This window comes from Castor canadensis, chromosome 4 (assembly GCF_047511655.1).
Source record: "Castor canadensis chromosome 4, mCasCan1.hap1v2, whole genome shotgun sequence".
In the NCBI taxonomy this organism is placed as follows: domain Eukaryota; kingdom Metazoa; phylum Chordata; class Mammalia; order Rodentia; family Castoridae; genus Castor; species Castor canadensis.
In genome coordinates this window covers 103,637,604-103,655,188 of record NC_133389.1, presented here as the reverse complement: position 1 = coordinate 103,655,188, position 17,585 = coordinate 103,637,604, and the positions used below count along the sequence as shown (strand labels likewise).

General features: G+C 35.7%; 1 protein-coding gene and 1 pseudogene across 16 annotated transcripts in view; one reads left to right on the top strand and one right to left on the bottom strand.

Moving 5' to 3' along the window:
- Nucleotides 1–17,585, bottom strand: part of Mbd5 (methyl-CpG binding domain protein 5) — a 384,589-nt gene that overhangs the window by 169,462 nt on the left and 197,542 nt on the right. Inside the window, exon 1 of one of the 16 annotated variants that reach the window (XM_020181463.2) lies at nucleotides 549–2,245. The exons of the other annotated variants lie outside the window; for them this stretch is intronic. The gene's annotated coding sequence lies outside the window, so the exon portion shown is untranslated. Of the gene's footprint in view, nucleotides 1–548; nucleotides 2,246–17,585 lie in introns of those variants that run through there. 16 annotated transcript variants of the gene reach the window in all.
- Nucleotides 16,821–17,585, top strand: part of LOC141422696 (peroxisomal membrane protein PEX13 pseudogene) — a 92,298-nt pseudogene continuing 91,533 nt past the window's right edge.

Sequence of the window (17,585 nt, the reverse complement as noted above, 5' to 3'; positions counted from 1 at the left end):
AATGGTAAGAATGAAGTTCACAAAGAAAAGGTTCATAAAACAGCCAAATAGGGCTCTGTGCTTATGTGCTAACCTTTTACTTGGTTCCCTGTAGCAGAAATTTTACTTTAACGTTGGTCCTGCTCTGGAGAGAACAAAGCATGTTCTCCTTAGAGAAGTTTCTGCTACATTTGAGTGTGGAGAAGGAAGAGAAAAACTGTACTGGGGATTTGGGTGGAGAACACATTTCTTGTGACTTAAAATACAGCTAAGGATAAATCACTTGGTTGTTAGTTTTATTCTGTACAGTCTAGTAAAGGTATGCAATAATTTTATCTGAATAGGGAAGGAAATGCCTGCTCAACTTACTTCAGAACTAAAATTAGGTTTCTTTTATTTCTGCGCTAAATTGCTAAAAACTAAATATTGGATGATGTGGCTGACAGAGCAAAGGATTCCAATATTTTGGTCTCAGCAACTGAACTGTCAAATACAAGTACCAAATAATGTATATTTACTTCCCCTAAGAATCATCCTTCATAGATCTCTCACTGAGGGCTTTTTCTTACCACAAAACTACAGGATTGATTGGTGATCCAACAAACTTTCCAGGCCCAGGGTTATCTGCTTTCCATATAAGCTCTGTGAAGCTGCTGCAATGAAGACAGGCAATCACTGCTTGCACATTTAGTGAGTTATGGTTTATAGACCGCATTTTCCTACCTTATTTCATTTAATATTTATAACCACTTCAATATGTGGGTATGATCATCTCTTTTATAAATAAAGAAACTGACAGAGTGTAGAGGTAATTGGATAAGATCCTACCAACCAAAGACTGGCAGAAGCCAGACTAGATCCCAGATGTTCTGATTCTAGGCCCAAATGAGTTTCTATTATGGCACAGCTTTATATTATCATCAATGCTTGATATAAGTATACATCTGACTAAGATAGAGATAATTAAAGATCGTTGTATGTAATGAGAGGGTAATTCTATAATGAAAAAAATATCCAGTAGTCAAAATTGCCTTTGTGCCTTACACCACACAATGTATAGAACATACAGCGTTTGTGTTTAACAACTCCAATATTTCATTTCAAAGTACAACTTAATAGGTCACATATAATACAGTAAACATCTAAAATATAATTACATGCTATTTGTATTCCACAAAAGGGAGTGACTGTAGGTGAATTCATACATTAAACATGTATATCTTTTTTCTTTTTTTTGCGGTACTGGGGCTTGAACTCAGGGCCTACACCTTGAGCCACTCCAGTCTTTTTTCTGTGATAGGTTTTTTGTTGAGATAGGGTCTTGCAGACTATTTGCCTGGGCTGGCTTTGAATGGTGATCCTCCTGATCTCTGCCTCTTGAGTAGCAAGGATTATAGGCATGAGCCATCGTGCCTGGCTAGCAATAGCGTGTATCTTGCAATTATACTGTTCAAAAAAAGGCTAATAGTCATTGAAGGCTCACTGACTCATGTAATATGCTAATGCTTTATATATTACCTGATTTAGGTCTTTAAAGATATCTATGAGGTAGAAAAAACATCTAAACACAGATGAGAAAACAAAGGCTTTGAAAGGTTGAGTCAGAAAGCAAATGTCAATGCCATGAGTTGAACTTATTTGAGCCTAGAAATTATGCCCAAAAATATGAATTGGTGTTCATATCCTTGTTTTGATGTACTATATCTGTGCATTAAATGAGGCTGCAGAATGAACCTTATGTGAAAGCTACATTGATAGTTTTGAACTTCTGTTCAAGGTGTGACTGGGAATAAATATTTAGGAGACATCTATATTTCAAATACTCAGCAATTACATTAAAATATGAGATAAATTATAGAGTAAGAGAGCAAAGTATAGGAGATAAAAGACAAAGAAAAAACCCAAAAAATGTAGCTGTACTAAAAATGGAAACTATCACATCATAGAACATAAAGTAGTAAGGAAGGCTGATGTTGTAGACTTCTTAGGCTCCAGGTTTGGTAACAGTCTGACTACAAAGAACAAGATGGCAAAAAACTTAGTGCGTGAAATCTGCACTAAGGTGTGATTCCCCAAACTGAAAAACTTTTTGGGGCTAACCCTTATGTAAAAGCAGGAAGAAGGAGAAGAAAGACAAAGACTGGTCCTAAAACTTAGTCTAAGCTATGCATTGACTCAGTGAGTGGGTAAGCAGAAAGAGATTCAAATAGAAAAAACATTTTTACTTTGGGAGAGACCTATAAAATAATTTTTGAAATACTTGAACAAAACTAAAGCTAAGAAAACCAACAACCACAAAAATTGGAAGGGTATATAGACTTTAAAAAGGGAAAAGAAAAAGAAAAAAATGTAAGAGGGAAATACATATGTAGAACATCCAGAAAACATCTTAAAAATGAAAGGTTAAGATCCACACAGAAATAAACGATGAAATAGTATCTATAAAAAGAACAAGACTTTGTGAAACAAAACCAAAAGAAAAGACTACAGTAGATGTATATGAAAAAAATACAACAAAAATATTTGGAAATGAACATCTATTAATTGAAAAAGAAAACCCTAATAGAGAGTATAAATTCTAGGTTAAATATAGTACAAGAGATTATTAGTAAACTGAAAATTAGGCTATTGAATTCACTAAGAATGAGAAAACAGATACAAAGAAAATTGAAATAGTATCTAAAAGTTATAGAGGATAGAGACCTCAGCATAACACATTGAATTTCAGAAACAGAATGTAGAAGGTCTGGAAGAGAAGCAATGTTTGGACAGATAATGTCTGAGGTATTTCTAGTACTAAAGATAAACATGATACCTCAGATTGAAAGCACCATGATGAAACCCAAAGAAAGATTCATAAAAATCAATCTATACCTCAAATCATCTTAATCAAGTGAACTAATTTCCCCTAATAAATCCCTTTTTATAATATCTTATTGGTTCTGTCTTTGTTTTCTTTCTAAAACAAGAAATTAAAACTGTAAGATTTAGAGGACATAAGCATTTAAAAGGAGGGAGGTGACATTTATATATATAAATATGTATATATAATGCATTTATATAAATATATATAATATATATACTCTCAAAAACAGTAATTATATGGATACAAATTAGCAAGAAAACATATTTGAACAAAGTAACAAGCTTTTCTAATAGCTGCATATAGACTCTGTATCAAAAAAATTTAGAATTTCTTTCAAGTACACATATATGGACCATTCATGAATACCAATCACATACTAAATCTCAAAATGAGCTTCAAAAAGTGTCCAAGTATTAGACGCCTATAAACCAGACTTCTGATTATAATGACCTAGTGACTCATAAAGCAATAGGAATTTCAAATGCATTATGCTAAATAAAAGAAAACAGAATTAAAAGGCCACACATGGTATGATTATATTTATATGACATTCTGGAAAGACAATACTACAGGGAAAGATAAATCATCGATTGCTAGGTACTGAAGTTGGGGAGAGGGATTGACTATAAGGGAGCATGAGAAATTTTTGTGAGTGGTGGAAGTTCCATATTTGGCCATGGTGTTGGTTCAGTGAATGTGTACACCTGCCAAAACTCAGAATTATACACTAAGAATGCTAAAAGGTTTTACCTTCTACAGATTATGTCTGCTTAATGAAAAAATAATAAATGTACTGCCTTAAATGAATTTATTGAATCAGAAAGATAAAAATAAAACTAAATCAACTAAGTCTTCCAGTTGATTGAGAAAAATGTGAGAAAAATTTAAGAAAGAAGGAGGAAAATGATAAAGATAAAAATACAGACTAATTTCTAAAAATCTAATGAAAATGGAGAAGAACCAAACAAAAACATTATGAATAAAAAAGGTGACATAATTACAGATAACATAGATACAAAATGGTAGAATATTAAAAATTTTAGGACATAGCTGGTAGTTTAGATGAATTCAGTAATTTAAACATATATTTATATTATATGTCAAGTTTTTGCTTAGACTTTCTCTGATCAAATTCAAGTAAAGTTCTACAATATATTTCATAGTATCATATAAAGATCAAATTTTACTGGTCTGTATTTGTCTTGAAGTCTAATTTGTTCCCCAAATCTTATCCAATTTTTAGATCCATGGCTTTGAGTTTTTCATAATCTTACCATTTCTCACAATTGTTCCTAATTCCCTTCCATATGATTATCACCCACTGAACCAGAACTTTTACATAAACTACATAAAAATAAACTTTCCTTTTTTCCTGGATTTAATTTTTTTCAACTAGGAAGTATACAATAGTTACTAAGCATATTAAAATCCCAATACTGGGTGCAAATAGAACTGCTCTTTAAAGATGAGAAAATAAAGTCACTATATGTTTAAAAAGAGGTTCATTCTGAAGAGTGATGCCAAATATTTCCCTGCAAAACAGATTTATGACAAGAAAGTAGACAACTTCAAAAATCTTACATAATAACTGGGGGAATTCCAAGACGGCAGCTAGAGGGAGGAAGCAGAAAGCATGCCTCCTATAGTGAAATCTTGGAGAGATGCTGGAGACACACCTTGCAGGCAAAACCACCGAGAAGAGGCAAAACTTTGACCCTTCCACACCTCCAGCCGGCGCCCAGATGGCTTGGGAAGACACGGATAAGTTTTGTTCTACTTTATGCATCCCCTTTGGTGAGACAACTACAGAACAACATCTGAGGCACCATCTCCAGGATTGGAGGCTGAGACGGTCACCAAAATTATTAAGACTGAAACTTCATTGCATTTGAACTTGGAGGTTTTTTTTTTTATTTTCTATTTTTCATTTTGTTTTATTTTATTTATATATATATTTCTTTCATTTACTTATTTTTTATTTTTATTCTTATCTTTATTCTTTTTATTTTCAATCCTCTCTCTGTCTCTCTAATGCCTGTTCAGCTTACTGTCGACTAGTACACTAACACTCCCTGTTTATATCTTTGAAACTTTTTTGTTTGATTCTTTGTTTTGTTTTTTCCTACTTGTCTGTTTATTTGTTTTTCCCTTTTTCTTTAACTTCTTTGCTTTCCATCTCCTCTCACCCTTCCATTCTAAAAAATCTTACATAATAACTAAAGGCAATGTATATAATTCTCAAGTAGGAATTAGAATAAAGAAAATATTGCTATAAATATTGCAATATTTCCAATAATTGCAAAAATATGAATATAGCCTATCAATTATGTCAGTTACATAATAGTATAATATAGTAGCAATGTTAAATTTCCTGAGTTTGATAATTGTTTAAAATTATGTTTAAAAAACTCTGTTCTTAGGTGGTTCATGCTGAAGTATGTACATAAAAGTTCATAAAATCTGTCATTACTCTTAAGTGGATATCTAGATATAAGTGATGCACAAATACAGTTAGAGGATAAACCAAATATAGCAAATGTTAATGACAGATCACTCTTGGCAAAGGGTGAATGACATTCATTAGACTTTTCTTACAAAGTTTTCATAGTTTTAAACATTTTCAAAATAAAGCTTTAAAAATCAAAATAAGCAAAAACATAAATGTTCAAGAACCACTTCAAACTAAAACATGTTTTTAATAAAATAGTAGAAAACTGTGAAACTATGAAAAATCTGAAATCAGAAAACAATGCTCTTTGCTTACTAAGTTTGAAAGAAGCAATAAATGCATTAAGGAGCAAATCAGTGATTTATGAATACCCAAAAATTTCTCCTAGGACTCAAACTAAGAGGGAAGAAATAATGGGCAAAGAGAAAGTCATTTACAGTTTGTAATGGTTAATTTTATATGCCAAATTAGCACAGTTTCTTAATGAAACACTATTCTAGGTGTTGGTGTAAAGGTAATTTTTAGATATGACCAACATTTAAATCAACAGACTTTGAGTAAAGCAGATTAATCCCATAACATGGGTATGCCTCAGCCAATCACTTGGAGGCCTTTGAAGAAAAGATTAAGTCCCTTGCAGAGGTAGGAATTTTGTCATCAGACTGCCACCTTCACTTGAGGCAATTTCTCAATGTCTCTATGTATACATCCCATTAATTTTGTTTCTCTGGGGAGCCCTGACTAATGAAGAAGACAAATCCAGAAGTCCAGTAAATAAAGATTTGAGTAGATAAGAACAGATGGGAGGGAAGGAATGATCAAAAAATAATACTGGGAATATTTCTTAAATGAAGGAAACACTGACTTTTCAGATTAAAAGATTTTAATTGAATGTAAGCAGAAAAAAACCATGTATCTAGACTAACCTAGTGACACAAATTTGAAGGAATTAGAAGAATTAAGAAAAAAACAAAATCCTTTAGGGGCTTCTGGCCAAAAAAAGCCATGTAAATAAAAAAAAAACTTGACATCAAATTTCTCTAACACATTATATGCATATGCAACAGAAGACAATAGAAGACACTCACTTTTCCTCCCTCTCTGAGACAGTGTCTCACTATGTAATTGAAGCTGGCCTTGAACTCATGATCTCCCTGTGTTGGAATTGCAGGCTTGTTGCCACCATGCTTGGTTGAATATGATTAATTCTTAAAGATAAAGATCTTTACCTAAGAATTCTAAATGCAGCCTAGCTCTCTTACTCATTTTCAAAGACACAAAAGTATTTCATGGTCTTGCAACCCAGACACTTTTCTATACTTCCTGAAATAATGACTTTAAGAAATGAAAAATATCTGTACTATGAGGAAGTATTAGCAATAAAATCAGTAAATCTTTGCATTTTGCCTAAATTAGCACAGTTCTAAGACAATACACATGTTAAAATTACCATTTGATAAAATTAATGTAGTGTAAAATATTAATCTAAAGCTAAAAGTCAAAATTATTTCAACAAAGAGTAGTATGGGTAGGTGTTGGGGGTAGGGACAAAAATGGGAAGAAGAAAAATCATTGTATATAAGGGGAACTATTACATAATATTGTTCACGATACTGAAAGAGGAATGATGTCCTAGGAAAATAAAAATGATATAAAACTTCCAAATGGGAACTAGAATAAAAAGAGACCAAGAAAAATTTGACAGGTATAAAAAACTATAGGAAGAGAAAAAGAGTGAAAATTGCTAAGAGAGTTTTCAACACACACACACAAAAGATAAGAGAGATAATATATAGTTTCACAATGTATACATATTTCAAAACATGCTCTATACCATAATACATGTAAATTTTCTTATTTAATTCAAATAATAAAATAAAGCAAGGATGGCAACATAAACAGTATATTTGCAGAAATGAAAGAAAAATGTATTATGCAGGCAAAATGATTAAACTCATTAAAAAGTATAGTTCTATAATGAGGATATATACTTTATAAACTTTTAAATTACAACTGACAAAACACTGAAATATGAAAAAAAACTATCTGAAATTCAAAGAAAGCAAGAAAAGATGGAAATAACTGTTTTGGGAAAGTAACCTCTCTCACATAGTCACTTATAAATCAAGCAACATAAAGCTAATAACCAATGTAATAGGTGTATATAAACTTTGCATGTAACAGAAAACATTATTCTCTTCAAATGTACATGGAGTATTCACCAACACTGATTATATTCCATACTATAGAGAAAACTTCACTGAACTCCATAGGCCAGCCACTGATCACAGAGAAATAAAACTAGAAACTACTCACTAAATATATGAGAATAAATAAAGCTACCTAGAGACTGAAACTCATCCTCTAAAGAAGAAATCAACAAATCAATTACATTATTAAAAATATTAAAAATAACAGTAAAGGCAGCCAAAACTCTTAAGATGGGTTTCTATTATAAGATTGTAAGTTGAGGTCAGTCCTATTTCATCTCTCTTGAGATCTCATTAAAACAGCAGTCAAGAAATACATTTTAAAGGGAAAACAAGCATAGGGAAGACTGATGAGAAGTAACCTATCAGTGGAAAGGGGAGTTTAACAAGAAGGATATTAGAAGTAGTGATGATTGACAAAGTAAGGCATAAAGGAAGGGATGGTAGATGAGAAGGAGCCAACATGCTGGATGAACCCTAGAAAGGCAGGGAAATCAGAAACACAAAATATGATGGACATCAGTAGACATATGTGGAACTGAAAGCAGGAAATATTGAAAGTCAGGAGAAAAAGTTATGGATTTCCCAACTACTTGTCATCCCAGAATATTCAGCAGCCAGGCAACCTCTACCTCTACATTTCAAGCCAGAAAAGGATCTGTTCTCCAAAGAAACTGAACACATTATCTGAAAACCAGGGTGGCTACAATGGCAGGGAACACTCTTCATTAGATAGTGAAGAGCATTCTGATACTTAAATGTTGCAAACTATAATGGTTATCTTCATGCATACCACCTTACCCAAGGAAGATAGCTAATACACTAGTGTATTCACATATACAAAACTTAGAGCTCTTCTACTGTTCTACTATTACTGGTTACTAATCTTTTAAAAAGTAACCAGGAACCAATGATCCTAGATTATTGAGTTACTTCTATCATATAAAATAAAAGAGAAGGGAAGTTAGGAGGATTGTGGTTTGAGGCTAGTCCAAGTAAAAAGTTTGTGAGAACCCATCTCAAACAATAGGTGGGGTGGGATGGCACATGCCTGTCATTCCAGCTATTTGGGAAGCCATAATTAGGAAGGTCATGGTCCAGGCCATCCCCAGGGCAAAAATTGAAGACCCCTTATCTAAAAAATAAAGCAAAAAGGGCTAGGAGTAGCTCAAGGGGCAGAAACCTGAGTAGAGGAAAAAGGGAAAGAAGGAAAGGGGGAGATAAGAGAGAGAGAGAGAGAGAGAGAGAGAGAGAGAGAGAGAGAGAGAGAGAGAGAGAATACAAATGAGAACAAACCAACCATTGAGAAAAAAAACATAGAATATAAAAGGGAAAACTTTTAAAACAACTTGCAGATATATTTTATTGGTTTTATTTTAAGTGATTTTTCCAATACAGGATAACCCATAATTCCCATATTTTTAATTTCTTTACACTACTAATCAAGAATAATCAATAGGATTTCTTAAGAGTCACTTTCTGTGGTTACCTGCTCTTTTAAAGAAGTGTCTTCCTTAATTCTCTTTGTGTATCTAAACTGCTTTAGTACAGTTCAATTTTGATTAGAAAGCTGTACTCTTTTTCACAAATTATCTTTCTGTTATTTAATAATAAATAGAAGATATGATCACTGTATTTTCATTTTTATGTTTTCTATTTTTACTATTGTGTTGGGTGGGGGTACATTGTGACATTTACAAATGCTTTTATAATATATCAAATATATCATACTTGAATTCACTCCCTCCATCATTTTCCTTTATTCCCCATCCCAATCATTCCTGGAATAGTTTCAACAGTTATCATTTTTCCATTTGCATACCTGTATACATAGTATTTGTACTATATTCAGCTTCCCATTCCCTTTCCCTACCTCCTCTCCTCCCACTGGTACCAATCCCCAGGCAGGACCTGTTCAGCCTGCCTGTTCTGATTTTGTAAATGAAAAAAAATTGATACTTTAGTTTATTTAAGATAGCTAACTGGAAAACTTAACACACCGCATAAAATAAGAACAGGATAACTTACAGAAGAAATAAACATGGAATAAGCATGGAATTTACTTGGAAAGTAAATCTGAGTGCCCTATTTAATAGAGCATTTGGAAAATAGTTGATGAGACCCTACAAAAAGAAAACTAGAAAGCATAGAATAGGTAATATATGCAAAAAAGTAAAGAATTATAGAGGACTGATTCTAAAGGGTTAAGATACAACTAAAAGTAGTCCCAGAATGAGAGAACAGCAGGAAATCAAGACATAAAGATAATTATAAGATTTACAGAAGGAAAGTTTTTAGAGATAAAAAAGTATGTAAGACTTGAGATTGAAAAACCCTGTATGTAGAAAGAGAGAAATAATAAAAATAAGAGCTGAAATCAATGAAATAGAAACCAAAAAAACCCTACAAACAATTAAAGAAACAAAAAGTTGGTTCTTTGAAAAAATAAACAAGATCAATAGACCCCTGGCAAACCTGACTAAAACGAGGAGAGAAAAAACCCAAATCAGTAAAATCAGGAATGCAAAAGGGGAGATAACAACAAACACCACAGAAGTTCAGGAAAGCATCAGAGACTACTTTGAGAACCTATAATCAAATAAATTTGAAAATCTTGAAGAAATGGACAATTTTACATACTCATGATCATCCAAAACTGAACCAAGAGGACATTAATCACCTGAATAGATCTATACCACAAAATGAAATTGAAGCAGCAATCAAGAGTCTCCCAAAAAAGAAAAGTCCAGGACCTGATGGATTCTCTGCTGAATTCTATCAGACATTTAAAGAAGAACTAATACCAACCCTCCTTAAAGTGTTCCAAGAAATAGAAAGGGAAGGAAAACTGCCTAACATATTTTATGAAGCCAGTATTACACTTATCCCAAAACCAGGCAAAGACACCTCCAAAAAGGAGAACTATAGGCCAATCTCCTTAATGAACATTGATGCAAAAATCCTCAATAAAATAATGGCAAACTGAATTCAACAACACATCAAAAAGATCATTCACCACACCAAGTAGGCTTCATCCCAAGAATGCAGGGGTGGTTCAACATATGAAAATCTATAAATGTAATACACCACATTAACAGAGTAAAGACAAAAACCATCATCTCAATAGATGCAGAAAAAGCCTTTGATAAGATCCAACACCATTTCATGATAAAAGCTCTAAGAAAACTTGGAATAGAAGGAAAGTACCTCAACATTATAAAAGCTATATATGACAAGCCTACAGCCAGCATTAAATTTAATGGTGAAAAACTGAAACCATTCCCTCTAAAATCAGGGACGAAACAAGGATGCCACTATCCCCACTCCTATTCAGCAAAGTACTGGAATTCCTAGCCAGAGCAATTAGGCAAGAAGAGGGAATAAGAGGAATACAAATAGGTAAAGAAACTGTAAAATATCCTTATTTGCAGATGATATGATCCTATACCTTAAAGACCCAAAAAATCTACCCAAAAACTCTTAGACACCATCAGTAGCTATAGCAAGGTAGCAGGATATAAAATCAACATAGAAAAATCATTAGCATTTCTATATATTAATAATGAACAAACTGAGAAAGAATGTATGAAAACAATTCTATTTACAATAGCCTCAAAAAAAAATCAAATACCTAGGAGTAAACTTAACAAAGGATGTGAATGACCTCTACAAGGAAAACTATAAACTCCTGAAGAAAGAGATTGAGGAAGACTATAGAAAGTGGAGAGATCTCCCATGCTCATGATTTGGTAGAATCAACATAGTAAAAATGTCTATACTCCCAAAAGCAATCTACATGTTTAATGCAATTCCCATCAAAATCCCAATAACATTCATCAGAGATTGAAAAATCTACTGTTAAATATATTTGGAAGCACAAGAGGCCACGAATACCCAAGGCAATACTCATCAAAAAGAACAATGCTGGCGGTATCACGATACCTGACTTCAAACTATATTACAAAGCAATAGCAATAAAAACAGCATGGTACTGGCACAAAAACAGACATGAAGACCAATGGAACAGAACAGAGGACCCAGATATGAAGCCAGACAACTATAACAAACTTATCTTTGACAAAGGCGCTAAAAATATATGATGGAGAAAAGACAGCCGCTTCACAAAAGTTGTCGGGAAAACTGGTTAGCCGTCTATAAAAAACTGAAACTAGATCCACGTTTATCACTCTATACCAGTATTAACTCAAAATGGATCAAAGACCTTAATATCAGACCTCAAACTCTAAAGTTGGTACAGGAAAGAGTAGGAAATACTCTGGAATTAATAGGTATAGGCAAGGACTTTCTCAATGGAACCCCAGCAGCTCAGCAACTAAGAGGTAGCATAGATAAATGGGACTTCATAAAACTAAAAAGCTTATACTCAACAAAAGAAATGGTCTCTAAGCTGAAGAGACTACCCACAGAGTGGGAGAAAATATTTGCCAGCTACACATCAGACAAACGACTGATAACCAGAATATATAGGGAACTCAAAAAACTAAATTCTCCCAAAATTAATGAACCAATAAAGAAATGGGCAAGTGAACTAAACAGAACTTTCTCAAAAGAAGAAATTCAAATGGCCAAAAACACATGAAAAAATGCTCACCATCTCTAGCCATTAAGGAAATGCAAATCAAAACCACACTAAGATTCCACCTCACCCCTGTTAGAATAGCCATCATTAGACACACCACCAACAACAGGTGTTGGCGAGGATGTGGGGAAAAAGGAACCCTTATATGTTGCTGGTGGGAATGCAAACTAGTACAACCACTCTGGCAAAAAATCTGGAGACTTCTTAAAAATCTAAACTTAGATCTGCCATATGATCTAGCAATACCACTCTTGGGGATATACCCAAAGTAATATGACACAGGTTACTCCAGAGGCATCTACCCACCCATGTTTACTGCAGCACTATTCACAATAGCCAAGTTATGGAAACAGCCAAGATGCCCCACTATCGATGAATGGATTAAGAAAATGTGGTATTTATACACAATGGAATACTCCCCACTATGAAGAATGAAATCTTATCATTTGCAGGTACATGGATGGAACTGGAGAACATCATCCTGAGCGAGGTTAGCCACACCCAGAAGACCAAAAAATCGTATGTTCTTCCTCATATGCAGACTTTAGATCTATGGCAAACACAACAAGGGGTTTGGGATTTGATCACATGATGAGGCGAGAGCACACAAGGGAGGTATGAGGATAGGCAAGAACCCCTCCCCCCAAAAAAAAAACATGATAGTATTTGATGTCCTCAACGCAAAGGAACTAATGCAGAAACTTGAAAGCGACAGAGGCCAATAGGAGAAGGGGACCAGGAACTGGAGAAAAGGTTAGTTCAAGAAGAATTAATTTAGAATATAACACATATGTACAGGAAAGCAATGCGAGTTAACTCCCTGTATAGCTACCCTTATCTCAACTAGCAAAAACCCTTGTTCCTTCCTATTATTGCTTATACTCTCTCTTCAACAAAATTAGACATAAGGGCAAAATAGTTTCTGCCTAGTAGGGAGGGGGTAGGGAGGAAAAGAGAGAGGGCTGGGGAAAGGGAGGGGGTGCAGGGAAGGGGGTAGAAATGACCCAAACATTGTATGCACATATGAATAAGAGAAATAAAAAAAAAGAAAAACCCTGTATGAAAAGTACAGTAGAGTAGGAAAAAGAAGAAAGAGAAACAAACCACAAGTAGATAGATCTTTATGAAATTTCTTAGACACAGATTACTTGAGCTTGAGCACCTAGTTTCACAATTGAAGGGAAGAAATCAAGAAAGAGAAAGATCAGGGGACCTAAGAACTAGAATGTGGCACGTAAGAGAGCTGATTATATACTTACATGTTTCAATGTCATATCAAAATATAGTCTAGCAAAGGGGGAAAAAGAAAATGAACAAAGAGTAATATAAGAAAGAATATAGAGCAAAACCACCAGCAAAATTTATAGTTAACCTAAGTATTGATATATATTGCAGAAGAAAACTTAGTAACAATCTTTAGTTACAATCTTTAGTAACAATCTTAGTAACAATGGTATCAGGTATAGAGAAATGTGAAAGAAAAATCAAAAGTACATTAAGGTTTTTGATTTATTAAGTTGGAGGACTGAAGTTAGATTTTATTAGAAAACAGAAATGTGCACGTGAAAAATGAGAATAGGACACAAAGTTTCTGAACCACAAGAAGAACAACCAAGATCAGTTCAACAAAAATAGAAAAAAAAGTAAAACACAAATATGCAAGAAAGTAGTAAGTACAAAACCCAAAACAACCAAGGGGTAGGAAACTGCAAATATAACAATAGTCATAATACTTATAATGAATTTTATTCCTCCATTGAAAAATCAAAGACTGATTTATTAAAAATCCAGTGAAATGCTAGTTTAAAAAGGCAAACTTTAACCAAAATAATGAAGAAATTTTGACAATCAAAGAAACAAAAAGGTAAATCGGAAAGAAACTAAACAAGTTAGATATCAGAATTAAGGATGAAATTCATTAAGTAGAACAAGAAACAATATTTTATTTATTTATTTTCATTTTTCTTTTATTATTCATATGTGCATACAAGGCTTGGTTCATTTCTCCCCCCTGCCCCCACCCCCTCCCTTACCACCCACTCCGCCCCCTCCCTCTCCCCCCACCCCCTCAATACCCAGCAGAAACTATTTTGCCCTTATTTCTAATTTTGTTGTAGAGACAGTATAAGCAATAATAGGAAGGAACAAGGGTTTTTGCTGGTTGAGATAAGGATAGCTATACAGGGCATTGACTCACATTGATTTCCTGTGCGTGGGTGTTACCTTCTAGGTTAATTCTTTTTGGTCTAACCTTTTCTCTAGTACCTGTTCCCCTTTTCCTATTGGCCTCAGTTGCTTTAAGGTATCTGCTTTAGTTTCTCTGCGTTAAGGGCAACAAATGCTAGCTAGAAGAACAATATTTTAATTACTACAAGGCAAGTTTCAAGAAAAATGTAATGTGTAAGCTTTAGTCACCTGAAATGTTTCATTTGTGTACACACACACACACACACAGAGTTAATCTTAAACTATATACATACATAGATTTGAATACTGTAAATAATACAAAAAATATTACATCTTCAACCATGGTGGGAAACTAAATTTAGAGCTCTCATAAATCAACAATCAACTAGTCAAACACATATGACAGAAACACTAAGAACCATCAGCACAGAATACATATTATTTTCAGATGCTAATAAAAGAGATTATATATTAGGCCACAAAGAAAATTTCATCCCTAATAGGTCTTTTCCAGGAATGCTTACCAGTGGGAGGTGGGTGGGGACAAGGAAAAGGAGGAATGAAAGTAAATGTGGTAGATGTATTTTGCATCCATATATGAAAGTAGAAGAAGGAAACCTGTTGAAATTGTTCTAAGAAGGGGGAGTGAGGGGAAGAGGAAGAACAATGGAGGGGGTAAATCAAACTAAGGTACATTGTAAGCACATATGTAAATATCACAATGTATCCCCCTGTATAACTATTATATGCTAATAAATTATTTTTTGGAGGTATTGGGCCTTGAACTCAGGGCTTCGCACTTGCTAGGCAAATACTCTACTACTTAAGTCACTCCACCAACCCAAATATGCTAATAAAAATTTTAAAAATAACATTCAGCAACTTAGATAAACAAGAACAAGCCAAATCTAAGGTTAGTAGGTGGAAATAATAATGAAACTAATGAAATAGAAATTTAAAAAAACCCACAAAGCACCAATGAAACAAAAAGGTGGTACTTTGAAAAGATAAATAAGATTGACAAATCCTTAACCAAAGAAACTAAAGAAAGAGGGAGAAGGTCCACATTAATAAAATTAGAGATGAAGAGGGAGAATCTGAGCAGAGGTGCCTGGAGGAGGAGAGGGGTAAAGAGCTCTGAGAAGGCAGCATCTCGAGAACATAACACTTCTTGAAGAATGGAGGCCAAGAGGAAGGGAAAAGGAAGGAAGGAATTAAGAAATGACCTGTAGTTTCTCAGAACAAGTCTGCTGGGGAAAGACCTTAAAGAGCTGTCTTTAAGGTCTGTTCTTGGGTTGGAGAGGGAGGTATGGGGAGGCACACAGATGTACTCACAGGGGATCAGAAGGCCCTATTGTAACTTTGGTGCAGTCCTGGTTTGGTCCTGGAAAAGAATCCAAAGAGAATGGCTGTTTGCACCAAGAGCCACTCTGAGTGGAGAGGAGTACCTTGGAAGTGTGGGAGGAGCAGCAGCTGGGAAGCAGGAGACTAGGACTGGATCCAGCTGGGTGGGGGTCTTATACTCTAGTGAGATCAGGGACCTCGGGAAGGTGAGGCAGTGGCGGAAAGAGGACTGTGTGGAGGACTGGATGGGGGAGATCCTGGATGTGATTTCTAAAATGTGGAAGTATGGGATACAGCTATGAGGAGTCAGGAAAGGGACTGTTGTAAAGTGATACACTGTCACCTACTGACCATTGTCTCCCACCTCTTGAGGCCTGAAGTCCGAGCTTCCCTGGTCAGGGGTCTGCAGTATAGGAGGTTCAAGGTAGTGGCCACATAGTGGCCTCTTGGGTGCTACAAGTAACTAGAATTCTATGAAGGATACCATGAACCATTTGCCTTTAAAGCTGTGCATAGGCACCCACAGAGACCTGGCCACACCCCCACCTTCAGTGGGTAGATGGGGTTGGGGTAGGAGCTGCATCTGCTCTCATTGTGATGCTGCCCATCCCTCACAGATCTTTTGTCCTTCATCTTACTCACCCAACTATGTGGGATGATTTAGGACATGCCCACATTCCACGTTGAAGTTGCCTAACCTCCCCTTGCATCTGCTTCTTCTGGCTCACACCACTGTGAGCTGTTGGAGTAGGAGGATATGGTGCTGGTTAGAGGTGAGGAACGTGGTGTGCTGAGTGTTTCGTAGTGATTGTGGTGTGTGTGAGAGGAAGATTGTTTCTGTGTGTCGGAGGAAGATTATGGGTGTGTGTTGGAGGAAGCTTGGGGTGTGTGTTAGAGGAAGATTGTGGTGCGTGTGGGAGAAGACTGGTGTATGTGGGAGGAAGATTGTGGAGTGTTGGAGATGGAAGATTGTAGTGTGTATTGGAGAAAGATCTTGGTAAGTGAGAAAGAGCTAGGTTGATTTCTGGGTCATGTGAACCCCCCACCTTCCTCTGCTGAGCCCTAATATGTCTGAAGAAATCAGACTTAAGAAATTGGTTGCAGCCAAGAAAATGCTGAATGCATTTCAGCATAGGAACAGCTCTGGTGTTCCTGTAGGGACAAATAAAAAGAAAAAGATTAAAAATGGTGGTGACTCTAAGTTTTGAGGATGTGCCCCAAAACTGCGATGTTCCTGCAGCAACAGCATGTGATGATGTGTTACCTGCCAGTGTTCCTTTACCAGACACTGGCATTGGTAGTAACAGAAGCCTTGCATATGAGATTTTCCCTTCATTAATTGGGAAGCTGTAACATCAAATAAGGAGGATGTGGACATAGATGCCCTTAACTTGAGCAACAAGCCTCAAGAAGACCTGAAAGGGAAGAACTTGCAGCTGGAGAAGCTTCAAGTCCTTTTGGAAGCAAAAGAAGCCATGCAGCTCAGCCTGGAGGAGCTTCAGAAGAAGCTGGAGTTATCTGAGGCATGCAGCCAGATGCAGCAAACCTCAGCACAGATGCACATCCTGAAGGAGGATAAGGAGCACAGCGCCCAAGAAGTTCACCAGCTGAAGACCACCTTGGAGGAACTGAGGAACCAGTTGGAAGAGCCATTGCCCCCACAGTCCCCAGCTGGGCCAACTGGAGGAGGAGGCCCAGTAACTGAGGAAAGGGCTAGAGTGCTTGGTGGGTCAGCTAGGGGCCCAGGTGCAGGAGAACGAAAGGTTGATTCACCTCAAAGGAGAGCAGGAGGAGTGGGTGCTGGTGCTGGATCAGGCAGGCAGAATCCCGGGTGAGCAGGTGGAGGATGGAAAGGAGGACATGAAGAGCACAGATAACCACCATCCTGTCAGCCAGGATGGTGACCCGAACCTGGTGCTCAAGGAGCAGCTGGCTCAGCTTCAGGGTGAC